We start from the raw sequence: 27032 nt of genomic DNA on the forward strand, positions 1-27032 counted from the left end.
GAATTTGAGGTTTTCAGATGTTTTCTACCGATTGCAACTTTTTAAAAAGTTGATAAATGTTTGCACAAATGTACTCCAATCTCCCTCACTGGAGTGATTTTACTTATGCCAGACTTTTTTAGCACAATTTTTGTTGCGTTATTTAGCAAAATGTGCATCTTTTTGTGCTAAAAAGTTGCAAAGCAGGTCGAATAACAAAAATTAACAGCATTTTTGTTATTTTGCGCAAACATGTATGAACTGCTTGCTCCATTTTGAATAATTGGGCGCAACCAAAAAATTTAATGAATACCGCAAGACAAAAAAAAAAAATATTGCAGAATTTCAATTTTTTTATTTGTCTATGCATTTCGAAGTATACAAACTTCTTCTTCCGGACAAAAAAATAGCTGTTTTTATGTCCTGAAGAAGAAGTTTGTACACTTTGAAACGCTTAGTCAAATAAAAAGCGTAAACCCATTTATGTGTACCTGGATTTACTACTATAACCAACAGCAGCGCGGAATTTCAGCAAAACCCTCGTATCTATGTAAACATCAGTATAGCATCCTATTTTTTTAACAATCCTTTGCAATAATTAACAAAGAATACCATATTTGATCTATTATTATATTTTAAATAGTTGATGTATAAAACGGATGTCATATGGATGATTTTAAAAAAGTGTACATTTGTAAGTCAAATGAATATCATAAAGAAAAAACGGATGATTAAATGCATTTGTCTGAATCTGACCTAAGGGCTCGTTCGTATTTTAATGTGCTTGTTCCACCCATTTTTTTCACGGGCAGATCATCTCTTTAGAGAAGCAGTTGATGGGAACTCTAGCGACACCTTTTCCAAGTTGCAATCCTGAAAGTCAATATCGACCCTTTAACGAGCCTTGTCACATGACTTGAGATAAAAGTCAAACCAAAATCTCAATTTGCAGACATTTGTTTCGGGGTGTTGCCCCTCCTCAGTGCAAAGCATGAGATTTAATTTGACTGTATGAGAGTGTAGCACCCTGAGGATTCGGCTGCTACAGGGGTATTGCACCTCAACCCAGAGGTGTGATATTCCACTCCCGGGCAAGGATGGAGTGTGGAACTGAGCTCGGTAGGCTGCATGCACTACACACATCCCATTTCCGGGGAACAGACCAACGGTACTCCCACTTAGAAATGTGCAGGTACGACCGAGTCTGTTCCTGGCTGGAGTGGGAGGGGGGTGGTACATCCCATGTAGTGTAGGGGCAGATAGGGGGAGCAGCCTGGGTAAAGATAGGAGCTCATTGGGTGCTGGTCACCTGAGCTCACACATAGAGGGATATATAAGGTGGGCACCAACTAGAATCAGGGTCAGTCTGTCAGAATCAGGAAGAGGAGCAGAGCAGAGCCCTAGAGAGAGAGAGAGTGGAGCAGAGAAAGAGAGACCCAGAGGGGGAAGCAGAAGAGAGGACTCCAAGATCCCAAATTAAAACAACGGGTGAAGAGCCGGCATCAGGGTACCGGAACCCAAGCTGGTGGGGGCAGAAACACACCCCAGCCAGAGACCGGAGGCCGTGGGCAGCGTCTGCCACGGCCACCCACCACATCCACCCCGAAGGCATACCACGCGGAGGGTCAGGGAACCCAAGGCCAAGGGTCACCCAACAGAAGGCCCGAGGGAGCTGGACCTGGGTGGATCACTAGTGGGGACGGCCAGAGAAAGGACAGAAGGAGAGCTCAGGGTCACGCTCCGGACTCGCTTGGGGGTTGGCTGGATCCAGGACCTGGTGGACGCAGCACGGCTCGGGTGGTCACTAGCAGCTGGAGTGACCGGAACATCAGCAGTGAGTAAATACCCTAAACTGCACAACCCGACTCTGTCTTCCTTTAACATCTATGCTGCACCACCACAACCCCCATCCTCTGCACCTGACCCCCTGAGGCTATACCCCACCCGTTGGGGGTTATACCATCAAAAGCTGCACCTACACCATCAGCCTCAGCGGACCCTGCTGCAGCGGCGGCCATAGTGACCGCAATACAACGGGTGGCGTAGTCGACACAAAAGAACTTTAGTAACATCTGTAGAACTGCCACATCACACGGAGCTTGACGCCCTGGGCACGGGACCGGGTCACAGCCGCTCGGAGACTACAACCCCCCATCTGATCCGGTGCCGGGTATTCCCCTCAAAAAGGAATATGTCCCAGGGGGCGCGTCAACTTTGGCGTAGTCGGCAGGATTACGTGCCCGCAACACCCGGGTACTGCGTGCCTGAAGAAAAGTGCAAGTTTACCTCAGAAAGAAGTCTCCCGCCGGTTCCGGAGGGTCCACGCCATCGGACTCCATCACCAGTCGTTTCCCGCCGATTGTCCGCCATTTCCAGCTTGTTCCCGCCATCTGCAGAGTTTCCCGCCACTGGGCGACGCTTCCCGCCAAAACCGCAGATTTCCCGCCTTGGAAGAGCAGCGGACGCCATTATGGGCGTGCCAAAGGAGGGCAAGAGGCCACCTCCCATCGTGGGCCGGGACAGAAAATGGCGCCAAAAGTGGAAACCGCCCCCACCAACAGAGACTGTGATGTTGGAGGTGTCTGTCAGCGTGAAAGAACTACCCCTGGAGCTGACAGTCACCGAGTTGCCCCGGGACCGCCCTCGAGGTGGGAGGAGACGAAAGAGAAGAGAAAAGATGGGTGCCGCTTGGAGCAGTGTGGAGCGAGCGGACCCGGAGGCAAGAGGTCTAACGAGGAGTAGCGGAGGAGCTCACCCGGAGATGGAGAGAAAGCAGAACAGCACCGGCCCGCTGGCCAGGAGTCTGCTAGAGACCGAGGAAGGAGGGCAGAGCAGCACCGGCCCGCTGGCCAGGAGCCTGCCGGAAGAAGAGCAGAGCAGCACCGACCCGATGGTCAGGAGCCTGCTAGAGTCCACAACCCCGCTAGGTCTAGCGGAGATCTTAGCGCAGCTCCCCCGAGACCGGGAGTGTGCACAAACTGCCTTGGAGGGCCTCGCAAGGAGGATGGCCCGGGTACAGCGAGAGATACTGGCGGAGTGGAGCCGGGAGATGGCCCAGCAAGCTGGAACCCGTCCACGGAGCATGCTCCCCTGGGAGAGGACACCAACTGCCTCTACGGATGACGCGGGAGGACCCAAGGTCGGAGACGGCGCTGAGAAGGGAGCCGAACGTATGAAGGCAGGTAAAGGGGACGCTTATACCCCATACCGAGAGACCGCCCACCTGCCCCGGTTCCCCGTCGCAGAGCTCGAAAGTCCCCCGTCCGTGCCAGTAACCGCCATGTCACCGCTAATGACTAGGCCCCGACCAGAAGCCGCCGCCGCGACCCCTGTGACGTCACACGCACCGACCCGGAGCGTGACCAAGCAGGAAGAGCCTCCGGCCTGGTCGCAAGGCCCGGTACTCCCGGGCCCCGCATCACCAACAGCGCCCCCTACCTCCGCGGAGCCTCCGGCCTGGCCGCAAGGCCAGGTAGCCCAGGGCGCCGCCGTCCTAACGGTGCCCTTCACCTTCCAGGTGCCCCAGGCCTGGCCGCAAGGCCTGGGCAACCCGGGCGCCACCACCACCGCGCCCGCACCCGTAAAACCAAGGGTGCCGAGTTTGGGAAAGGACCTCTTCAGCCAGCTCACATGGCCGGACGGGCGGCCCTTTATCTGGCCCGAGGAGTTTTGTGAGCTGGAGCGGCAACAAAGACTAGGGCCCTTGTGTGAGCCCCTGATCCCGGCTCCGAAGCCCGTGACTCGGGTCTCGCCTCCTTTAGAAGAAGCCCAATTCGTGTGGGACCCCACGGGAGAAGATTTGATGGGGTTCACCGGAGAAACTCGGGCAGTCGCCGCTGAGCGTACTGAGTGTTGTCGTCAGCAGCTAGCAGAGTTTGCGAGAGAACGGGAGGAGAGGCGGGTCAGAGAACAACAGGCCCAAATCCGGAGCGCGGAGCAGAAGAGCCGGACTAGGAGGAACCCCCGTGCAGCGCACTGTCCCCGCACCATCGGGACGGTGATAAAGTTCAACCCGCAGCATGGGTGGGGCTTTATTCGGGACCGTAACAACCGCGGTGACGTTTTTGTGACCCGCAGAGACGTCGAGTCCCACCTGCCGGAAGGTCACAAAGGCCGTGACCTCTACGTAGGAGACGAGGTCACTTTCACCCGGCACAAGTGTGCCAAAGGACCTTACGCCCTCCACGTACACCGCTTGACGGAGGAGGAGTTGCGGTGCGAGGAGGAGGAGCAAGAGGACCCGGACGGGTCTGAAGCAACACCATATCACCAAGAAAAAGCAGGAGGGAGCCGTCGTTAAGGACGGGGGTAGAGACTGTATATAGTTGCCCGTCGGGGCACAGTGAACCGTTGCTGCTAAAATAGTCCCCGTTGGGACCAGTGAACTGTTTACCCGTTAACCCCTTCATCCTACAGGCTGAGGACTGTGAGCAGCCATTCCCTTCCCTCTACCTGGCCGAGGACTGAGAGCGGCCAACTTCCCCTGTAAATAGTTGCGCGTCCTAAAGCGCCCCCTACCGGTTTTATAGAAAACCAGTTTTTCTAAGAGACTGTCGCACTTTTCCCGGACACACGTTGCACAGTGTCCGGAGGAGGAGGAACCAGAAACAAGAGACGACGAGAATGTTTTATATGAAAAGTTTTATATATATATAATGTTTTATATGTTTTCTATGTTTATAAAAAAAATTTGTATGTTTTGGTGTTTATGTCTTACAGCCCGAGGACGTGCTGTGATTTACCAGGGGGGAATGTAGCACCCTGAGGATTCGGCTGCTACAGGGGTATTGCACCTCAACCCAGAGGTGTGATATTCCACTCCCGGGCAAGGATGGAGTGTGGAACTGAGCTCGGTAGGCTGCATGCACTACACACATCCCATTTCCGGGGAACAGACCAACGGTACTCCCACTTAGAAATGTGCAGGTACGACCGAGTCTGTTCCTGGCTGGAGTGGGAGGGGGGTGGTACATCCCATGTAGTGTAGGGGCAGATAGGGGGAGCAGCCTGGGTAAAGATAGGAGCTCATTGGGTGCTGGTCACCTGAGCTCACACATAGAGGGATATATAAGGTGGGCACCAACTAGAATCAGGGTCAGTCTGTCAGAATCAGGAAGAGGAGCAGAGCAGAGCCCTAGAGAGAGAGAGAGTGGAGCAGAGAAAGAGAGACCCAGAGGGGGAAGCAGAAGAGAGGACTCCAAGATCCCAAATTAAAACAACGGGTGAAGAGCCGGCATCAGGGTACCGGAACCCAAGCTGGTGGGGGCAGAAACACACCCCAGCCAGAGACCGGAGGCCGTGGGCAGCGTCTGCCACGGCCACCCACCACATCCACCCCGAAGGCATACCACGCGGAGGGTCAGGGAACCCAAGGCCAAGGGTCACCCAACAGAAGGCCCGAGGGAGCTGGACCTGGGTGGATCACTAGTGGGGACGGCCAGAGAAAGGACAGAAGGAGAGCTCAGGGTCACGCTCCGGACTCGCTTGGGGGTTGGCTGGATCCAGGACCTGGTGGACGCAGCACGGCTCGGGTGGTCACTAGCAGCTGGAGTGACCGGAACATCAGCAGTGAGTAAATACCCTAAACTGCACAACCCGACTCTGTCTTCCTTTAACATCTATGCTGCACCACCACAACCCCCATCCTCTGCACCTGACCCCCTGAGGCTATACCCCACCCGTTGGGGGTTATACCATCAAAAGCTGCACCTACACCATCAGCCTCAGCGGACCCTGCTGCAGCGGCGGCCATAGTGACCGCAATACAACGGGTGGCGTAGTCGACACAAAAGAACTTTAGTAACATCTGTAGAACTGCCACATCACACGGAGCTTGACGCCCTGGGCACGGGACCGGGTCACAGCCGCTCGGAGACTACAACCCCCCATCTGATCCGGTGCCGGGTATTCCCCTCAAAAAGGAATATGTCCCAGGGGGCGCGTCAAGAGGACTCTGAATGTGGTCTAATGGGTAACGGCTCTGCTTGTGGAGAGTGGCATGCCAGTGAAAGGAGACCTAAAGGCCATACAATGCTCTTCTGGGAAATTGAATATGCAAATTGTCTCTACAGATAAGAAGAGAACTTGAACTCTTGCGCCACCTATTGGAAGTAGCAATCCTAAAAGTCAATATCAACCCTTTAACTAGCCTTGCCACATGACTTGAGATAAAAGCCAAACCAGAATCTAAGTTTGCAGATACGTGTTTCGGGATGTTGTTCCCTCCTCAGTGCAAAGCATGAGATCTGATTTCACTGTATGTGAGGCCTCTGAATGGGGTCTAACATGACATGCCAGTGTAAGGAAGCTTCTAGGCTATGCAGTGCTCTTCTGGGAAATTAAATATGCAAATAGCCTCTTGAGATAGGAAGAGAACTTGAACTCTAGTGCTAACTATAGGGAGTAGCAATCCTAAAAGTCAATATCGACCCTTTAATATAACTTAGGATAAAAGCCAAACCAGAATCCCAATTTGCAGACATGATGTTTTGGGGTATTGCCTCTCATTAGTGCAAAGTATGAGATCTGATTTGACCATATGACTTAGGATAAATATATTTCACGAGCAGAACATGTACTCATTATGGTCTGTGTTATTCCGGCACTAGTAGTATCGTACAGACTTCTTTTCCTTGTTTAGAAAAAAAAGTAGAAAAACTATTCAGATGAAATAAAACTTCTGATGTGAGACCAAAAGTCTAGGCTTAATAAACTGAAGCGTACACCTCACAGCCTCACTTATACAGCGAACAGAACAGCCTGTCCTCAATTGTATTTTAATGAACAGATGCTTTCCATAGTCTGCTGTGGCGCGTATGAAACTTGGATAAGGGAGCACAATAATGAAGACGGTGGGGTTTCCCAATTTTGGCTTGATTTTTCGCATATCAGGTTAAAAAGGTCATGCACACGCCGACTGGAACTGTAGGACATAAGAGATTTTGACAGTAAATCATGAAACTGAGCCAGCCAGCCATAAACAGATGGCACCAAAGTGCTGACAATACAAAGAAATTGAATATTTAGAAAAATGAAAAGTCAGACGGCAGCAGAGGCGAAGCGAAATTCCTGAAAAGGTAACGCTATGTAAGTGTGGAAATTTCTAAAGTGTTGCGTTTGGTTATAAAATGCAGGGGAACGTTTAGGTCTTTTTTCGTATACACGGTATGCTCTGTGAACACATTTTCAATGGGATTTAAAGATTTGTTATGACTTTGTTCATCGCAAAATATATGCCCAAACTGTAAAATCACTATCCACTTGAATGGGCTTGTAAACCAGGTTTACGAGAATGTACTATGAATTTTTAAAAAGATGCCGTTCTAAAGCACTATGGAGAATGCAAATTGTCTCTTCAGAGAGGAAGAGGATTTGAACTACTACTGTAGTGTTACCTGTTGGGGATAGTAATCCTAAGTCAATATCGACACTTTAATGAGACTTGCCACGTTACTTAGGATAAGAAGCCAAAACCAAACACTCCATTTGCAGACACATGTTCTAGGGTGTTTACCCCTCATCAGTGTAAAGCAAGTGGTCTGATTTGGCTGGATGAGAGTCCTCTAACAGGTGTCCAAAGGATAAAGTCTCTGCTTGTGGAGAGTGCAAAGCCAGCATAAGGTTATCTATATGCCATGCAATGCTTCTCTGGGAAATTAAATATGCAAATTGTCTCTTCAGAGCGGAAGAGGATTTGAATACTAATGAAACCTATTGGGGGTAGCAATCTTAAGTCAATATCGACCCTTTATTGAGACTTGCAATATGACTTAGGATAAAAGCCAGATCAGACACTGGGTTTGCAGATACGTGTTTCGGGGTGTTTGCCCCTCATCAGTGCAAAGCAAGAGGTCTGATTTGGCTGCATGAGAAGCCTCTGATGGGGGTCTAAGGGGTAACGTCTCTCCATGTGGAGACTTATAGGTGACTTATAGGCCACGCAATGCTTTTCTGGGAAATTAAACATGCAAATTGTCTCTTCAAAGAGGAAAAGGACTTGAAATCCAGTGCCATCTATTTGAAGTAGCAATCCTAAAAGAATTATGGAGTATATGCAGCATGATAGGGGCATGTAATGTCCATTGCAATGGTGCTGATAGCAGATCATTCCTATAATATAGCATATAGCTAGGATATGGCATAACATCATACTTGCCAGCTTTTAGTGCTGACTGTCTAAGATGTTTTTGTGTGGCCCACCAAGTGAACCACAGAAACTTTTTGTAAGTAGCTATGTCCACTTTTGACATGTGTATGTCCCTTCTATGCCCTGATTCCATCCATGAATGGACACCAGGACTCTATCATATGTAGGAGTCAACATCAACTTCTTAAAAACTGGTTCCTTGGAGGTTGCAAGGCCTCCAAGGAGATTCGCCAACTTTTTTGGGAGGCTTGAAGGCCTCTTTTTTTCCAGGAGCCCTCTTGGACATGCCAAGAGATTTGGCAAGAACTCATGTTATTTTGATTTGTGTGGGGGCCAATGATCAGAACCCCCGTAATCTTTAAAACTACTAAGCCAGTGATTTCTACACAGCTGTGCTTCTGGCCACTATCTTTGTAGTTCCTTGCAGTCAGTCACATCACCAGCAACACCCTTAAGTATGAACAATCAATGATTAAGTCTCAGAGTTTAACTAGAGGTGCAATATAGCTTAGATAACCTTCAGCCAGACGTTCATTGAGAGCTTTCTCACCTGACTTCCCCATATACAGGATATATATCAGACCTGGCGCCGCTGTGTTCGTCAGTCTACTCCGCAATCAGGCAGTGTAGGAAGAGGTGCTGCTGAGCTAGGGAGAGATTTGCTTGTGTATTAGGTAGTGTAGGGAGAGAACAAGTACATTACACATATCCATCTCAACAAACAGTCCTTCTGAGGACTAATCCATCTGCAAAGATATTAGGCTGGCAGTCTATATAGGCAAGCAGGCAGTGTATATAGGCAGGCAGGCAGTGCACATAGCACAAGAGGCTCCATTCCAGTTCTGCCTTCTGCTGCTGTCAGATATTTCAAGACAAAGGCCCAGGTCTCAAAGGCCAGGAATAATTTTTTTGGATCTTAATCCTTATTATTTGCTTAAAAAGCAATCCAGAGAACACCGTTTTTCTGCACCATTTGCTTGTTGGCACTGCAGAATACAGCCAGGTCCTTTCCATATTACAGCGCTAAAAATCCAGCTATTTAAAACTGTGGTTTGTCCGTCACACGGATCACATATAATTGCGCTGAAAATACTGCTATTTTTGGCCTCCATTCAAATTTTTTTTCAGTGTGTCAGCAAAGTTTTTGACACTAGTTTGCTGTTCAAAATAGTTACCTACAGGCCAGGTATTTAAAACTGTGGTTTTTCCGGCACACGGATCACATATACGTTTTCTGAATATTCTGCCATTTCTGGCCTCCATTCTAATTTTTTTTCAGTGTGTCAGCAAAGTTTTGTACACCGGTTTGCTGTTCAAAATAGTTACCTATAGACCAGGTATTTAAAACTGTGGTTTCTCCATCACACGGATTACATTTAACTTCGATCCAAATTCAGCCATTTGTAGTGTGCGTGGAAGATATTGTCCGCCATTTAAAATGGGCAAGGCGCGTGGCAAAGGATGGGGAACTGGACGTAATGGTGATGGTTCATGAAGAGGCCGAGCACGTGGGCAGGCTGATATTGTGCTACAACAAACACCCACATCTTCTCGCTCGACCTTCCTGTCCCAATTCCTAGGGGACCGCAGCATCCCACTATTGAACCCAGAGCAGTGTCAAAAGGTTGTTAGTTGGATAGCGGATAATACTTCCAGTCACTTAGCCACCACCACCCTGTCTTCCACACGGTCAAGTCTCAGTAGCCATGAGTCTGGACTGCTTATTCCTCACCCTGATCCTCCTTCCTCCCACCATGCCGAGTGCCCAGAGACAACTGATCCCACACTTGGAAACTCTGAATAGCTGTTCACTTTTCCATTTATAGATTCGGCCTCTCACCCGGTCCACTTGAAGCAGGGCAAGAGGAGATCGCATGCAGCGATGCCCAAATATTTGAGCAGCCACGGTCACACAAAGGCAACGGTGGGAAAGTGTCACAAGAGGTGGACGATGATGAGACACAACTGCCATAAAGTCAGGAGGAGGACCAGGGTGCGGAAGTGGAAGACGAGGTGGTGGATGATATAGTAACTGACCCAACCTGGCAGGAGGACATGCAGAGCAAGGACAGCAGCACACAGGTGGAGAGAGGCAGAGCACCCCAACAGGCAGGAAGAAGCAGTGTGGTGGCCGCAGACAGAAGGCAGGAAACCGTTCCCCGTAACACCAACACGAAGGAAGTTGCCAGTACAACTGCTAGATCTTACCGAATCTGGTTGTTTGTTAAAGTCTCTGCCGATAACCCCAAAAAGGCCATTTGCACCACCTGCCAGACCAGCATCAGCAGAGGTGGCAAAACAACCAGCCTGACCACCACCAGCATGATCAGGCACATGGCAGCAAAGCACCCGACTTTGTGGGCCGAACCCCTGGGTCCAGGAACAGTGTCTGCGGGTGGCACCATTGCTTCTTCCACTGTTGTGTATGCAAGCCAATCCATGGTGCAAGCGAAGATGCCTCTTGCCCTGCACCTGTCGTTGCATACTCTCAAGTAGCAGCATCAGGAAGCAAGTCCACGGCCTCGTCCCAGCGCAGCGTTCAGTTGTCCATACCCCAGTCCTTGGAACGCAAGCGCAAATACGCAGCCAACGTCCCACAGACCACACTACTAAATTCCAACATTTCACGACTGCTTGCGCTCGAAATGTTGCCCTTTAGGCTCGTGGAGACGGAAGCATTCCGCAACCTGATGGCGGTGGCCATCCCTTGGTGCTCGGTCCCCAGCCGCTACTATTTCTCCCAGTGTGCCATCCCCGCATTTCACAAGCACGTGTCCCAAAACATTAGCCATGCCCTCAACAACACAGTTACCGGGAAAGTCCACCTAACCACGGACACGTGGACAAGTGCTTGTGGGCAGGGACGGTACATCTCGCTGACGGCACACTGGGTTAACATAGTGGAAGCCGGGACCCAGTCAGACCTTGGGACGAAACACGTCCTCCCGACGCCAAGGATTGCAGGGCCTAGGTCAATCAGGGTTGCCCCCACAGTCTACAGCTCCTGCACCTCATCCTACTCAGCCTCCTCCTCCTCTTCAGCCTCCATCTCCGAAATGACCACATCAGTCACAAGCTTGAAGCATTGCAGCACTGCCTCGGCCAAGCGGCAACAGACTGTGCTGAAGCTAATATGCTTAGGTGACAAACCGCACAATGCTGAAGAGTTGTGGACAGCTCTGAAAGAGCAGGCAGATCTGTGGCTCACACTGCTGAACCTACAGCCAGGCATGGTCGTGTGTGACAATGGCCGGAACCTGGTGGCAGCTCTGAGGCGAGGCAAGCTCACACACGTACCATGCCTGGCCCATGTGCTTAACCTCGTGGTTCAGCGGTTTCTCAAATCCTACCTGGAGCTGCCGGATCTGCTTGTTAAAGTATGCCGCCTGTGTGCCCATTTTAGAAAGTCACCTACAGCTTCCGCCGCCCTTTCCGTGTTTCAGCAGTGTTTGCAGCTTCCGGCTCACAGACTGGTGTGTGATGTCCCCACACGTTGGAACTCTACACTGCAGATGTTGGGAAGGATTTGTGAGCAGAAGAGGGCAGTTGTTGAGTACCAGCATCAACAAGGCTGTCGGTATTCAATTCAGACTCCACACATAAGACCTCAGGAGTGGACATGGATGTCAGACATATGTACCATCCTCCAAAACTTTGAGGACTCCACCAAGATGGTGATCGGCGATGACGCCATAATTAGCGTCACCATCCCGCTTCTCTGTCTTCTGAAATGCTCTCTGCTCACAATCAAAGAGGATGCGTTGTAGGTGGAGCATGATAAGTTGGAGCAAGGAACCATGCAGGGTGATTACACTCAGCCCAGCCTCATCTCATCCCAACGTGGATTAGGTGACAATAAGGAGGAGGAGGAGGAAGAACAGGAGCTAGTTTCATGCGCTATAGACGGTACTACCTGCACAACTGTTATACCGTCTGTTCAGCGTGGATGGCCAGAGGACAGAGAGTAGGAGTAGGAGAGCATGGTCAATCATCCTCTTGGTGAGGACACTGAAGTCTTGCCTGTTAGCAGTCTGGCACGCATGGCTGAGTTTATGTTACGCTGCCTTTCCCATCACCCTCGCATTCTCAAAATTTTGGGTGACAATCATTACTGGTTGGTGACACTTCTAGACCCACGCTACAAGGAGAACTTTATATCTCTTACTCCTGAGGCAGACAGGTCTACAAAAATGGGGCAGTACCAGAAGGCCCTTGTTGTGGAACGATTAAAAAAATTCCCATCTGAAAACGCTGGCGGTAGAGGTCACATTGGACAACCAAGGAGTACAGGCGAGAGAGACACAACTTCAATCCAGCAGAGGCAGGGGAACACTGTCAAAGTTCTGAGAGAGTTTTCTCAGACCCTCCCATTGCACAGACCCTGAGGCGCGGGCTACTCTCACAAGGAGTGCAAAGTTAGGGAAGATGCTGAGAGAGTACCTTGCCGTCCGTACCAACGTCCTCCATGATTTCTCTGTGCCTTATAATTATTGGGTATCCTAGCTGCATACACATAATGAACTGGCTCTCTACGCCTTGGAGGTCCTGGCCTGCCCTTCCGCTAGCGTTTTATCAGAGCGGGTTTTTAGTGCCGCTGGTGGAATTATAACTGTTAAGCGCATCCGCCTGTCAACTGAAAATACTGACAGGATGACTCTTACAAAAATTAACAAGGGCTGGATTGGGCCAAACTTCTCAACACCACCGAATAATAGCAGCGTAACATAAACTCAAATCCAGTGTCTTTTTTTGGGAGGTGTATTCCCATGCACCTCTTCACACCTACACATGGGTATACACTTCCTGATTTTGGCTATTTGCTTTTGTCCTCCTCCTTCTCCTCATCCTCATCCTCCACCACCATATCACCACAGTGACCGTGGTCCGTGATGCACCACCCACATAATTTTTTTAAAGGGTGTTTATGATGCCCGTAAAAAAAAAAAATTATACAGTATGTTCATGTATACCCCCCAGGGATAAATGTTTGTCAGCCCATACACTTAGTGCATAAGCATTACAAGTATAGGAGACCCACTCTTTTCTAATGGGAATATTTTTTATGAGGCCCTCCTCCACGTCTCTTCCAAAGGGCATTGGAGTGCCTCCCAATTTTTGGCAGCCCTTGCATTCACTGCATAGGCCAACACTATGGGAGACCCACTTCCTAATAATGGGAACATTTTTTTCAGGAGGCCCTCCTCTACGTCCCTTCCAAGGGGCATTGGAGTGCCTCCAAATTTTTGGCAACCCTTGCATTCACTGCATAGGCAAACACAATGGGAGACCTACTTCCTAATAATGGGAACATTGTTTTCAGGAGGCCCTCTGACCTCCACGTCTCTTCCGAGGGGCATTGGAATGCCTCCAAATTTTTGGCAACCCTTGTATTCACTGCATAGGCAAACACAATGGGAGACCCATTTCCTAATAATGGGAACATTGTTTTCAGGAGGCCCTCTGACCTCCACGTCTTCTCCAAGGGGCATTGGAGTACATCCAAATTTTTGCCAAACCTTGCATTCACTGCATAGGCAAACACAATGGGAGACCCACTTCCTAATAATGGGCACATTGTTTTCAGGAGACCCTCCTCCAAGTCTCTTTAAAGGGGTATTGGGGTGCGTCCAAATTTTCAAAGTGGTATTGGGGTGCATCCAAATTTTGGGCATCCCTGCCACTCATTGCATGCGCAATAACAGTATAGGAGACCCACTCTTTAGTAATGGGAACAATAAAACATAGGTGGCTGATGGCTCGCTAAGAATAGTGAGGGCCGACTGCTGGCCCTTTAAGAATAGTAAAGGCCGCCTGATGGCCCTATAAAAATAGGCTTTGTGACTTTCAAAGTCCCTCCTTCATAAATGAAACATGATGTGACTGATGATATCTCACACACCACATGGCCAGATAAGGTTGTAAAATGTTAAAATGACATTTGTCATGGTTGAAAGCAATGCAAAAATGCAAAAACGCATCAGAAACGCTAAGTGTGAACATAGCCCAAGGTGTGGAGGAGTATTTTTGTTTTTGGTTATTTATTTTGCTTTATATACAAGTCATTACCCTTGAAAGGATGTTCCTTAACATATTTCCCAGGAAAATCCATTTTGGTTTCGTTTTGGTATGTTTTATTGTGAGTCCGTAAAAGTGGTGTAATACCTCTGACAACGTTGTTGGCAGAAGTGACCTGGGAGTCAGAGATGCTTCCAGGGGTCTTCCCCATGCTGTTCCCATGTCATTTGAGCACTGTTCCCATCGATTTGGGCAGTTTTTAGGCCCTCTGCAGACCGCCGGAGTAGCCGCCTGAAAAATGCTGGAGTTTCCCATAGACTTACATTGGGCTCGTTGCTCGGGTCAAGCGCCCGAGTATTCCAATGTGCTCGACCCGATCAACGAGTACCCGAGCATTTTAGTGCTCGCTCATCACTACAGAATAATCTACTGCATGACACCTCTGAAACACACAAGGACACAGTAAAACAAACGTATAAAAATACACTTGTAAAAAAGTAACAGTAAACTGCAAGTGCTAGTAAAAAGGTGATAAAAAACAGGGTATTTAGTTGACACGTTTTTTGCAAAAAATGTATACTAAGCCGATTAGATGCAAGATTAGGGAGGTCTCCACCCCTCCGTTTGTGGGCCATGCACATAAATGCCGTTCTCTGCAGCGTGTCCACATGAACATTACCTGTCAGATCTGCTCATATAGGTACCATACACATGATCAGTTTTTAAATACATCAGATAGGGACTGCTCTGATGTGGGTTACCTTGACGTTTGTAGAGCGGCTTAGTATATATTTTTTGCAAAAAACGTGTCAACTAAATACCCTGTTTTTTATCCCCTTTTTAATAGCACTTGCTGTTTACTGTTACTTTTTTACAACAGAGTATTTTTATACGTTTGTTTTACTGTGTCCTTGTGTATTTCAGTCTTTTGGTGGTGTGAACACTGTCCTACAGACTTGTTCACCATGTGCATGGCCCATGTGTTTGTATGCATGACACCTCTGTATAGAGAATGCTCAATGGGGAGAGCAGAGTAAACTACTGCATGACACCTCTGTATAGAGAACGCTCAATGGGGAGAGCAGAGTAAACTACTGCCTGACACCTCTGTATAGAGAACGCTCAATGGGGAGAGCAGAGTAAACTACTGCTTGGCACATCTGTATAGTGAATGCTCAATGGGGAGAGCAGAGTAATCTACTGCCTGACACCTCTGTATACAGAACGCTCGATGGAGAGAGCCGAGTAAACCACTGCCTGACACCTCTGCATAGAGAATATTCAGTGGGGAAAGCAGAGTAATCTACTGCCTGACACCTCTGTATAGAGAATGCTCAATGGAGAGAGCAGAGTAATCTACTGCCGGACACCTCTGTATAGAGAATACTCAATGGGGAGAGCAGAGTAATCTACTGTCTGACAACTCTGTATAGAGAATGCTCAATGGAGAGAGCAGAGTAATCTACTGCCAGACACCTCTGTATAGGGAACGCTCAATGGGGAGAGCAGAGTAATATACTGCCGGACACCTCTGTATAGAGAACACTCAATGGGGAGAGCAGAGTAATCTACTGTCTGACAACTCTGTATAGAGAATGCTCAATGGGGAGAGCCAAATAAACTACTGCCGGATACCTCTGTATAGAGAATGCTCAATGGGGAGAGCCAAGTAAACCACTGCCTGACACCTCTGCATAGAGAATATTCAATGGGGAGAGCAGAGTAATCTACTGCCGGACACCTCTGATTAGAGAACACTCAATGGGGAGAGCAGAGTAATCTACTGCCGGACACCTCTGTATAGAGAATGCTCAATGGGGAGAGCAGAGTAATCTACTGCAGGACAACTCTGTATTGAGAAAGCTCAATGGGGAGAGCAGAGTAATCTGCTGCCTGACACCTCTGTATAGAGAATGCTCAATGGGGAGAGCAGAGTAATCTAATGCCCGACACCTCTATATAGAGAATTCTCAATGGGGATAGCAGAGAAATCTACTGCCTGACACCTCTGTACTGTATAGAGAATGCTCAATGGGGAGAGCAGAGTAATCTACTGCCTGACACCTCTGTATAGAGAATGCTCAATGGGGAGAGCAGAGTAAACTACTGCCTGACACCTCTGTGTAGAGAACACTCAATGGGGAGAGCAGAGTAATCTACTGGACAGTAATCTGTCCTGACGGGAGAGACTTTCCGTTCTAAACTACAACATTTAGGGTTTTAGAGTCTTGGGTGCCCTTTAAACAGACTGGTAAGCAATAATTGTTCCTGCATTTGTGTTTCCATTAAAATACAAGACGGTCGCTGTAGGTGAATGTTGTCTGGTACCATTTGAGAAGGCCGTTGAATTATTAACCATAAGACAATCAAATAAAACACAAGCTCCTCCGGCTCGACCACTGAGGCACGTCCCAGATAGCTCCAACGTGTTAACCCAATCCTCTGACTTATATTTTTTTAATGGTTTTGCAAAGTTCATTTGTGTAAAAGGTCAACACAGAACAGCTTCTCCTCGGGTTGTTGACCATTTGCATATGTTGGTGGAAGATAAGATGTGTTGGCTGTTTTGCATGGCTTCCATTACCGCTCCTGACAGATGCTAATCATGCCTGCATAGAAGGTTTTTATTGCTGTGCTCTGCTATGTCTGCACAGTGATGCCAGTGGGAATGTCATGATTTATATCACGTGTCTAGTGTCGCGAGAAGGGAAACTGTGCTTACCGTTAATGTGAACGAAAAATTACTGTATGGACTCGTGCACACTGCTAATTTTTTTTGGACAGGTGCTATCCATGATTTTTACGGATAGAACTCATACCCATGATATTCTGTGAAGCTGTGCACATTTCTGAAATCTTTCCTCTGATCAAGTGGTCCGCGAAAAAAATCAGAGACATGTCTGATTTTGATTCGAATGTCTATGGGTCCGAATGGAGAAGTTGGAGAAACATTTTTTTTTCACTTGTCGTCCAAGAAAAACTGATACCACTCTGATCAAAGTCTGATCAGAATAATCAGACCGTTTTTCTTGGAGAAATTTTTTTTTTTCACTTGTCGTCCAAGAAAAACTGATACCACTCTGATCAAAGTCTGATCAGAATAATCAGACCGTTTTTCTTGGATGTGGAGAAAACTGTTCTGTGACCAAACCTATTTCAGATACTTAAACTACTTTCTCCAACTTTACCTCCATGCTTTTCCAAATCTTTCCTAAAGGGGTTGTCCATTACTCTGATAAACCCTTCTAAATCGTTATATTTACCCATATAAAATAGAATCAGCCTCTTTTGAGGAGGTCCAGCAGGGCTCACGTGGCATAACAATGCCATGCAAGCCTCGGTAAATCCAATGATGGCACTGGATTTCCCGGGGCTTGCATTACATTATTATGCCACGTGAGCCTTGCAGCCAATCAGCGGCAACTTCACTCTCATTTCCTTCGAAAATAACTGACATTCGGAGTAAGGCCATAGCCCCAATATCAGTATTTGGACAGTATTTTTTCTCAGGAGTGGGAGTCAAAACCAGGTGAGGAACAATCAGAGAAAAGGTATAAAAGAAACAAGTCACCAATTCTGCATTTGTGGCGCCCCTGCGGGTTCAGTCGCCACAGAGGTACTGCATCTCACCCAGAGGTGTGGTATCTCACTCTCAGGTAAGGAAGGAGTACTGGAGGACCCAAACACCTGCATCCAACACTACATTACTCCAGACCAGCAGGAGGGGCAAGATGCATTGCTGCGCTGCTGAGCCCTGTCCCTGGCTGGAGTGGGGGGAACCAAGAGAGGGGGAACCATGTAGTGGGTGTGGGTGGATGAAGAAGATCAGGGGAGCACTTGAGGAGGAGGATATAAAAAAGGGAACAGTGAGGAGAGAGTGTGTGGAGCAGGAGCTCTGCAGGAGCTCTGCTCAGGAGGAAGGCCTAGTGAGAGAGGCACAGGACAGACTGAAGAGAGGAGCAGGAAGGAAGGCTCCAGAACAGAAAGGATCCCAGGGGCACAGGCAGTGCAGATGCCACCCGTGCTCCCGAACCCACCAGGAGTGGAAGGATCAGGCTGCAGAGAGGGGACCGGCCCCTAAACTAGCAGAGTTCTTCAAGTCTCAACTAAATAACCGGAGGGTGCAGCATTTCAGGTGCTGCAGCCAACAGCCACATCTAACTCACCAAAAAGGTGGCCATAGAGGACCCATGGGACAGAGAAAACGTCGCCCGACAAGGTCCGCGGTCACTGGCTTGGGACACTGGGTGTGAGGTGCAGGGAGACGGCCAGAAGGAACACACAGAACGGGGTCCCGTTACGTACTCCGGAGGTACCTGGGAGTTTGCTGAACCCCTCCCTGAGTAAACACAGGACGGCGTGGGAAGTTACCCTGGCCCTGGTAACTTGGAGTCTAAAAATTGTGAGTAAAACCCTGATGACTGCACCCCACTGTCTCTGCGAATTATTACTGCGCCATCATCACCTGCACAACCCTACACACCTACTTCATCTATAACATCCCTGCAACGCCCTGGAGCTAAGCTCTACCTGTGGAGAGCTAAACCAACTCTGCTGCGCTAACATTAGCTCCAGAGGACCTGCTCCGCAGCGGCGGCTCCCTTTAGCTGCATACCACAGGTGGCGTCACGAACATTTCATGAAAACTATAATTCCTTTACTATAAAAATCCCCTTTTATTGACCGCTCTGGGTCACGGACCGGGTCACCGCCACTGTGACATCTCCCCTAGCAATGACCAGCCCGGCTACCGAGTATCCCACTGCCCAGGGGGCGTGTCACATTTATCACCCACTCCTGGTTTTGACTCCCACTCCTGAGAAAAAATACTGACCGAGTACTGATAGTGGGGCCGTGGCCTTTGACTGAGAGCAGCAGTGGCTCTCACTTCCTCCAGGTGTAGGTTTCGTCAGCATCAGAGGTGAGTACAGGCTGTTTTTATTTTGTAAGGGGGAATATAGCAATTGGGAAGGGATTGTGTGAGTAGTGGACAACTCCTTTAAAAAGAAGCTATCATCAGAAAATGACCTATTGTTTAAATCCGTCTTTTGTGCTACACTGCGTTTTATTAAAAACCAAATTAGTAATCTGCAAGTTTCACACTGGCCACTGTTTTTTTTTTAGAATTATAATTACTGTCTTTCAGGAAGCGTTTTCAGCAGGCTCTTTATCAGCAGAGGCAGGATTTCAATGACAGGTAGCACCTCTATACACAGCTGATAGCACAGGATCCACCAATCACAATAGGCGATGTCAGGGCTTACATTATTCCCTTCCTTTACAATGACCTTTGCACACGCTCATTAGATAGTTCAATACAAAAGATAGGATCAGAGTCTGTTCACTGTAACTAATGTTCATGTTGTTTCCTGAAATAACAGGAAATTAAACACTTAAGCCCCCAGAGGCCGAGGTTGAACATTTTACAGATTGTGATATAAAAAATAAGTTGATCAATTTCCAAAAGTGAAAAAAAATAATTAAACACAAAAATCTGATTTAAATAATATTTAATTTTTTGATATTAGACCATGTTTTTCTTTAAGTGCGTTTTCACAAATTATCATCTACCAAGGTATCAGGACTGATGATAAAATGCTTATCGCCAAGGGTCTGATTGCCAGGACCCCCACCGATTCCAAGAATCACTGCTCTTTTATAAGTGGCCATTTCAGAGCCTTATTTTTGGGAGCTGTGGGGGTCCCAGCATTGGGATCCACAGTGAATAGTAAATTATCACAAAGCCTGTGGGAATAAGTTTTTCAGCTGTAACTAAGTGTTTTTTTAAAAAATGTCATATATAATAACTCCACTGAAATACTGCTGATCGTGGGGTTGGGTGATGAGACCACCAACTATTGCGTAAACCACAGAGCAGAAGCACTCGGCTTATACATCAGCGGATGCCCAGCAGTGTATCCGCTCTGTGGTTTGGATGATTGGTTTGTGGTTTGGGTGAATTATTGTCTTTACTGAGAGAAATTTGCACTAAATATAAAGGCCCAAATCTCTGGAACTGTATGGCAAATGTAAAAATAAAAATAAAAAATACTAAATACTGGGGAACAGCAGAAATAAAATAAGAGGAAAAACTGGCAACATTTGACCTGGTGACAAGTCTTCTTTAAAGGGCATCTGTCAATCAAAACTGACAGTATAAACAAAGCACATAGCCTTGTTAGAGACATGACTCTTATAAAAATCGCATCTTTAGTCTTTTAATAGCTTATCAGTTCTGCAGAAAGTGAAGTGTAATTAACTATGCTGATTACAGTGCACCCTTGGTGTGGCCGAGATGCTCAGTGCACTGTTCCACCCACTGATTTTACATGCCCCTCCTCCTTCATTGGTGATTGACAGCGCTGGCATTCACCAGTGAGAGAGGAAGGAAATGTAAAACCAGGGGGTGAAAACGTGCCCTGAATCTCTTGGCCACACCTGAGGTGCACCGAGCACCCTAATTGGCATAATTGATTAATCTCCAGTTTCTGAATAATAGAAGCAGCGATTTGAAGACTAAAGGTATGATTTTTATAGGGGCTATATGCCCTACAAGGCTATATGCTTAGTTTATACTATCAGTTTGGGCTGGCAGGCTCCCTTGAAAAGCAAACTAACATCTTTGTATTATCTGTTATATAATACAAATTATTACATGCAATATTATCGTGTTTGTGTTCTTTTAATATGTTTTCAATGTTTTTTTTAATATACAGTGGGTACGGAAAGTATTCAGACCCCTTTAAATTTTTCACTCTTTGTTTCATTGCAGCCATTTGGTAAATTCTAATAAGCTCATTTTTTTTCTCATTAAAGTACAATCTGCACCCCATCTTGACTGAAAAAAAACAGAAATGTAGAAATTTTTGCAAATTTATTAAAAAAGAAAAACTGAAATATCACATGATCTATAAGTATTCAGACCCTTTGCTCAGTATTGAGTAGAAGCCCCCTTTTGACCTAGTACAGCCATGAGTCTTCTTGGGAATGATGCAACAAGTTTTTCACACCTGGATTTGGGGATTCTCTGCCATTCTTCCTTGCAGATCCTCTCCAGTTCCGTCAGGTTGGATGGTGAACGTTGGTGGACAGCCATTTTCAGGTCTCTCCAAAGATGCTCAATTGGGTTTAGGTCAGGGCTCTGGCTGGGCCAGTCAAGAATGGTCACAGAGTTGTTCTGAAGCCACTCCTTTGTTATTTTAGCTGTGTGCGTAGGGTCATTGTTTTGTTGGAAGGTGAACCCTCGGCCAAGTCTGAGGTCCAGAGCACCCTGGAAGAGGTTTTCATCCAGGATATCTCTGAACTTGACCGCATTGAATTGGGCAGGTGATGAGCAGTGCCTGGTTTTCTCCACACATACCGCTTAGAATTATCACCAAAAAATTCTATCTTCGTCTCATCAGACCAGAGAATCTTATTTCTCAGAGTCTGGGAGTCCTTCATGTGTTTTTGAGCAAACTCTATGGGGGTTTTCATATGTCTTGCACTGAGGAGAGGCTTCCCTTGGGCCACTTTGCCATAAAGGCCCGACTGGTGGAGGGCTGCAGTGATAGTTGACTTTGCGGAACTTTCTCCCATCTCCCTACTGCATCTCTGGAGCTCAGCCACAGTGATCTTGGGGTTCTTCTTTACCTCTCTCACCAAGGCTCTTCTCCCACGATTGCTCAGTTTGGCTGGACAGCCAGGTCTAGGAAGACTTCTGGTGGTCCCAAACGTCTTCCATTTAGGGATTATGAAGGCCACTGTGCTCTTAGGAACCTTGAGTAATGCAGAAATTCTTTGGTAACCTTGGCCAGTTCTGTGCCTTGCCACAATTCTGTCTCTGAGCTCCTTGGTCAGTTCCTTTGAGCTCATGATTCTCATTTGGTCTGACATGCACTGTGAGCTGTGACGTCTTATATAGACAGGTGTGTGCCTTTCCAAATCAAGTCCTATCAGTTTAATTAAACATAGCTGGACTCCAATGAAGGAGTGGAAACATCTCAGGGAGGATCACAAGGAAATGGACAGCATATGACATAAATATGAGTGTCTGAGCAAAGGGTCTGAATACTTATGACCATGTGATATTTCAGTTTTTCTTTTTTAATAAATTTGAAAAAAATTCTACATTTCTGTTTTTTTTCAGCGAAGATGGGGTGCAGAGTGTACTTTAATGAGAAAAAAATGAACTTTTTAGAATTTACCAAATGGCTGCAATGAAACAAAGAGTGAAAAATTTAAAGGGGTCTGAATACTTTCCATACCCACTGTACTTAATCTCTTCCTTTTTAAATGAGTACAAATATAGATGGCATAGTCCATGCATGATGTGCACAGTGACAGCGCGCTCTCTGTTGCTGGCCCATGTCAGCAGTAATGAGCCAGCAGCAAAGTGGTGTCAGAATACCCGGCGTGCAGAGACAGTGCTACCCCCTGTAGGTGACATAACTGGTCTCTGCACGCCTGATATTGTGTTACTGCCCTCTTGCCAGCTCATTCTTGCTGATCTGAGCCGGCAACAGAGAGCGTGCTGTCATTGTGCACATCGCAGAGTTCTCAGCGTGCAGGGACAAGACAAGCCCCTGATGATGCTTCATTCCAGGAAGGGGACAGGGGCTACGGCAGTGACCAGAGCCTCTGCCCCCTGATGACGCTTCATATGAGTGTCCCAGCATGCACTGGGATTCTCAAACGAAGCGTCATCAGAAAGGAAGCAGAGAACATAATAGAAAAGCAGTTAGATAGGTAACGGTAGGGAATTTTTAATTCAAGTATATTAGAAATTAGTTTCGATTATGGCATTAACTAGATATAGAATGAAATTTTCTTTGAATTCGGAACACCCCTTTAAACAAACAGAGATTAGCAATCTGTGGAGGAGGACCTGGTCAGCGGAGTGTGGCAGCACCCACACGATCACAGAACTGCAAGTCCTTACTTAGAGTCTATCTTAAAGGGGGGGTCCTTAAAGAGTTAGCAATGAATTACATGGAGAGGTGATAGTTGTCTCCAGATTGTATACCCCTTTTTAGAATAAAAACTAAATTCTGATTGGCTGATCTGGACAAAAATGGCCATTTTCTTGGAGACAATTTTGCTACATGTGACGGAATGGCTTTTGTCTTCCGCTGTTCCATGCTTTCTAGATAAATCTCCATTATTATTTTTTTAAGCCCAAGAATGTAAACAAACAATAGAAAAGCCCTTTAGAAATGCTGACGCCCGCACAAAAGGGAAAATATCACGGCTGTATATTCGGATGAAAAATCCCCTTTCCGCTAAGACAGCTATGTGGAACATTATTCATTAGCCTAAAGACTGCTATTCTCTGATGGTAAAAGCTATAGCGTTTATTTAATAAGCCTGCGCTCACCAAGATGACTATCCCGCAGCACGCCTATTTATAGCCTTTGTGAAACAATCCAAAATTGCTTATTTTCTGTTTACTAAAGTCATTTTGTTTGTTTCCATGGGAACTGAAGCGAGCGCCATGGTGTAACTGTTTCAGGAGATGGTTTAAAGACACAATGAATAAAGCGTGAACAAGAGTGATCATAACAAATTGATGAGCCGTACTGAAGGAGAGGAAGACACGGGCTGCTAAAGGGTGTAGAGACTGGGGAAAGCACATTTTATTTTTAATATGTTTAACCAAACCTCTATGCAACAATAATACAGAAAGGAAGAATTGAGATGGACCAGCGTGTTTCGTGCCTATGGGCAGTATGTTCTAAGGCAGTATTCCTCAACTCCGGTCGTCAAGAGCCACCAACGTGTCATGTTTTCAGGATTTCATTAGTATTGCTCAGGTGATGGAATTCTTGCTGGTCCAGGTGATGCAATTATTACCTGACCAATACTAAGGAAATCCTGAAAACATGACCTGTTGGTGGCTCTTGAGGACAGGAGTTGGGGAACACTGTTCTAGGGTAATAATGGGACTATATAGAGCACTGACTGACATAGTGTTTCGATACTGGCGTAGTACTGCTGGAAACCATTGGCCAAAGGAGCATAAGCAGGAACAGCAAGCGGTAGTAAAAGTTCTTGGAGATAGCAAGGAGTTTGTAGGAAACAATCCGTAGATGAATAGAACAGTCTGGGTAAGAATGTTCAAGAGCTGGAGAATGAAACTAGGCTAATAGCTAGACACAATACTCAAGCAATGAGTGAGAGATCCATGCGGCTTTAAGTTGGCCCAAACAGGAAACAAGATGGATTCCATAGATTCAGAATCCACCATCTGGGTAAAGGGCAATTGCAAAACACAACAGCAGCCTCCAGTGGTAAGGAGTGAAACTGCAGCACAATATTAAAGTGAACAATAGCGGCCGCTAGTGGTCAAACTGTAGAAGGGCAACAGAAATCCTGACATATAGTCAGGACAGGGCCCGGTGCAAGAACAATATATTGGCTCTTGGCAGCACAATAGCTCATCATAATGCACAATTCCACCTGCTTTGGTGGAAGAAATGGGCCCCCTTACCTCTCGGGCCCCTGTGCGGCTGCACAGGTTGCACCAATGATATGTTCACCACTGATCTAGGGTGCAGTGGCAACCATAGATGAGAGGGGATACTCATTTTGGTGCTGGGCTTTTCCGACCTGGACATAAGGACATTCTGTTTATTTCCTTCTTTAAGTTCTTTTCGTGACGCTAAGTTCTACTAGGTGAGCAAAAAGATTCACAGGACCAAAGTCCAGCACCCACGTCGGTGGCTGCTGGACCAGTACATTGTGAATATTCTCAGCCGGCACTTACATGCTGACATCCTGGTTTCCAGGAATATTGAAGTGAAATTTGGTCTCTTGGACATTATGTATATTTATGGTAGTCGTGTAGTTCCCACCAGTCTCTGTATAGTCATGGCCAAAAGTTTTGCGACTGACACAAATTTTAGTTTTCACAAAGTGATGGCACTATATTGCTGGAGGCTAGGTGTACAGACGTGACCAAATATTTTGAGACTGACACAAATTTTGGTTTTCACAAAGTTTTCTGCTTCAGTGTTTTTAGGTCTTTTAGTTAGGTTATTATATGGTTACTGAAGTACAGTTATCAGCATTTCAAAAGTTTTTACATTTTTATTGACAAATACATCAAGTTTATGCCAAGTCTCAGTATTTATAGTATTGACCCTTATTTTTCAAGACTTCTTCAATTTGACCTTTCTTCTGGATACCAACTTCTGGGTCAAATCCTGACTGAAGACCACCCATTCTTGTCTCATCAGTGCTGGGAGTTTATCACAATTTATGATTTTTGTTTGTCCACCTGCTTTTTAAGGCTTGACGACCAGTTCTCAATAGGATTGAGATCTATGGAGTTTCCTTGCCGTGGACCCAAATATCAATGTTTTGTCCACCGAACCACTTAGTTATCACTTTTGGGTTGTGACATGGTCTCGATCATGCGGCCGCAATATGTGAACTCAGCCTTAAACAGTTACCAGCTAGTTTCAGGGTGAAACCTTACGATCAGCTCATAGTCAAAGGGATCCTTTTGCGGGAGCAGTCAGATGGCTGTATAGATCAGGACTGGCCGGCGGCTCTACCGACCCAAACGTGACTGCTGCATAGAAAAACATGGAACTGTCACTCTCGGGTCGGAAGAGCCGCCGGCCAGTCCGTGCACTGTGTTCTGATCTCAGTCTGATTTATACGGACATCTAACTGCACCTAACTAATAAGAATCGACCAAAGTAGTCCAGCCCTTTATGGAAACCCTTAATTATATAGAGTCCCCTCACTTTGCTCAATGTCTAATTAGATGATGTTTACTCCATAAAAGTGTCTTCATTACACCTTTTTTTCCTTTAGATATGCAGAAATTAAGTCGTAGTCAGCAAAAAAAAAAAAATTCTTACCCCTCTAAAGAAGTTTTGTAAATTGCTACCAAACTAGGACATCTGCGCCGTCTATTAATGCAGTCATCAATGTGAGCAGATTAACCGCTACACATTAAAGATAAAGCTAGAAGTTAGAAGTGCAGAACTTTTAATTAAGCATTACAGTAATTATATTTTTAACTTTCTATTAAACGACGTATGTAAATTAGGATCTGACTGCTTGTCGCACAGCGGTGGGGAAATTAAATATAGAAATTGCTCAGATTTCTTCTGTTCTCGCTTAAACTTTCATGCCAATTTAAGATGTATCCGTTGATTGGTTTTTCTATTTGTGGTAATTGTATTATTATTATTAATATGAAGCTCTTAGGCTTTAACACGTCCCGCATTCAACACTGGTGATTTTTTTAGATTGTAATGGTGTCTTTATGTCCCCTTAGGCACCTAGGGATGGGTGCGATTGCTACTTTTGCATCTCATAGTTACACCCCTGAACACCCGCCCTCTAGGTAATTGCAACACAGTTTAACCAATATCAAAGGGTCTTCAGATAATGAATGACATATTCCTCAAATCCATGTATGTTTCTTTTCATATCACTTTCTAAATTAAAAAATATATATTTTGCAATTTTCACACTGGCCACGAGGCCTAACATTAGACAACTTCTTCCTGTAGGACACATGGACGTTAGCAGTAATAGACTGACTAGAGACCCTACTAAATGATGTTGAAGTTTTTAATGAGCGTACTCTCATCAGGGCAAAGTTCATTGTACAGGAGGAGGAGGTGAGCTGTAACATCGCCTGTTGTAAATGGTGGGTCCTGTTATCTACTGTACATAGGTTTTATCAGTCATTGTACAGGAGGAGGAGAAGGTGAGCTGTGACATCACCTATAGTGAATGATGGATCCTGTGTTATCTACTGTATATAGAGGTGTTATCAATCATTGTACAAGAGGGGGAGTAGGGGAGCTGTGACATCACCTATTATGAATGGTGGATCCTGTGTTATCTACTGTATATAGAGGTGTTATCAGTCATTGTACAAGAGGGGGAG

The 27032-nt window shown here is 46.5% G+C and overlaps 1 protein-coding gene across 5 annotated transcripts in view; it reads left to right on the top strand.

Moving 5' to 3' along the window:
• The window catches only part of KCNH7 (potassium voltage-gated channel subfamily H member 7), a 513596-nt gene that overhangs the window by 235175 nt on the left and 251389 nt on the right, over nucleotides 1–27032 (top strand). The window lies entirely within an intron of this gene.

Source organism: Phyllobates terribilis, unplaced genomic scaffold (assembly GCF_046119375.1).
Source record: "Phyllobates terribilis strain yellow unplaced genomic scaffold, ASM4611937v1 Scaffold_9__5_contigs__length_417890890, whole genome shotgun sequence".
Classification (NCBI taxonomy): Eukaryota; Metazoa; Chordata; class Amphibia; order Anura; family Dendrobatidae; genus Phyllobates; species Phyllobates terribilis.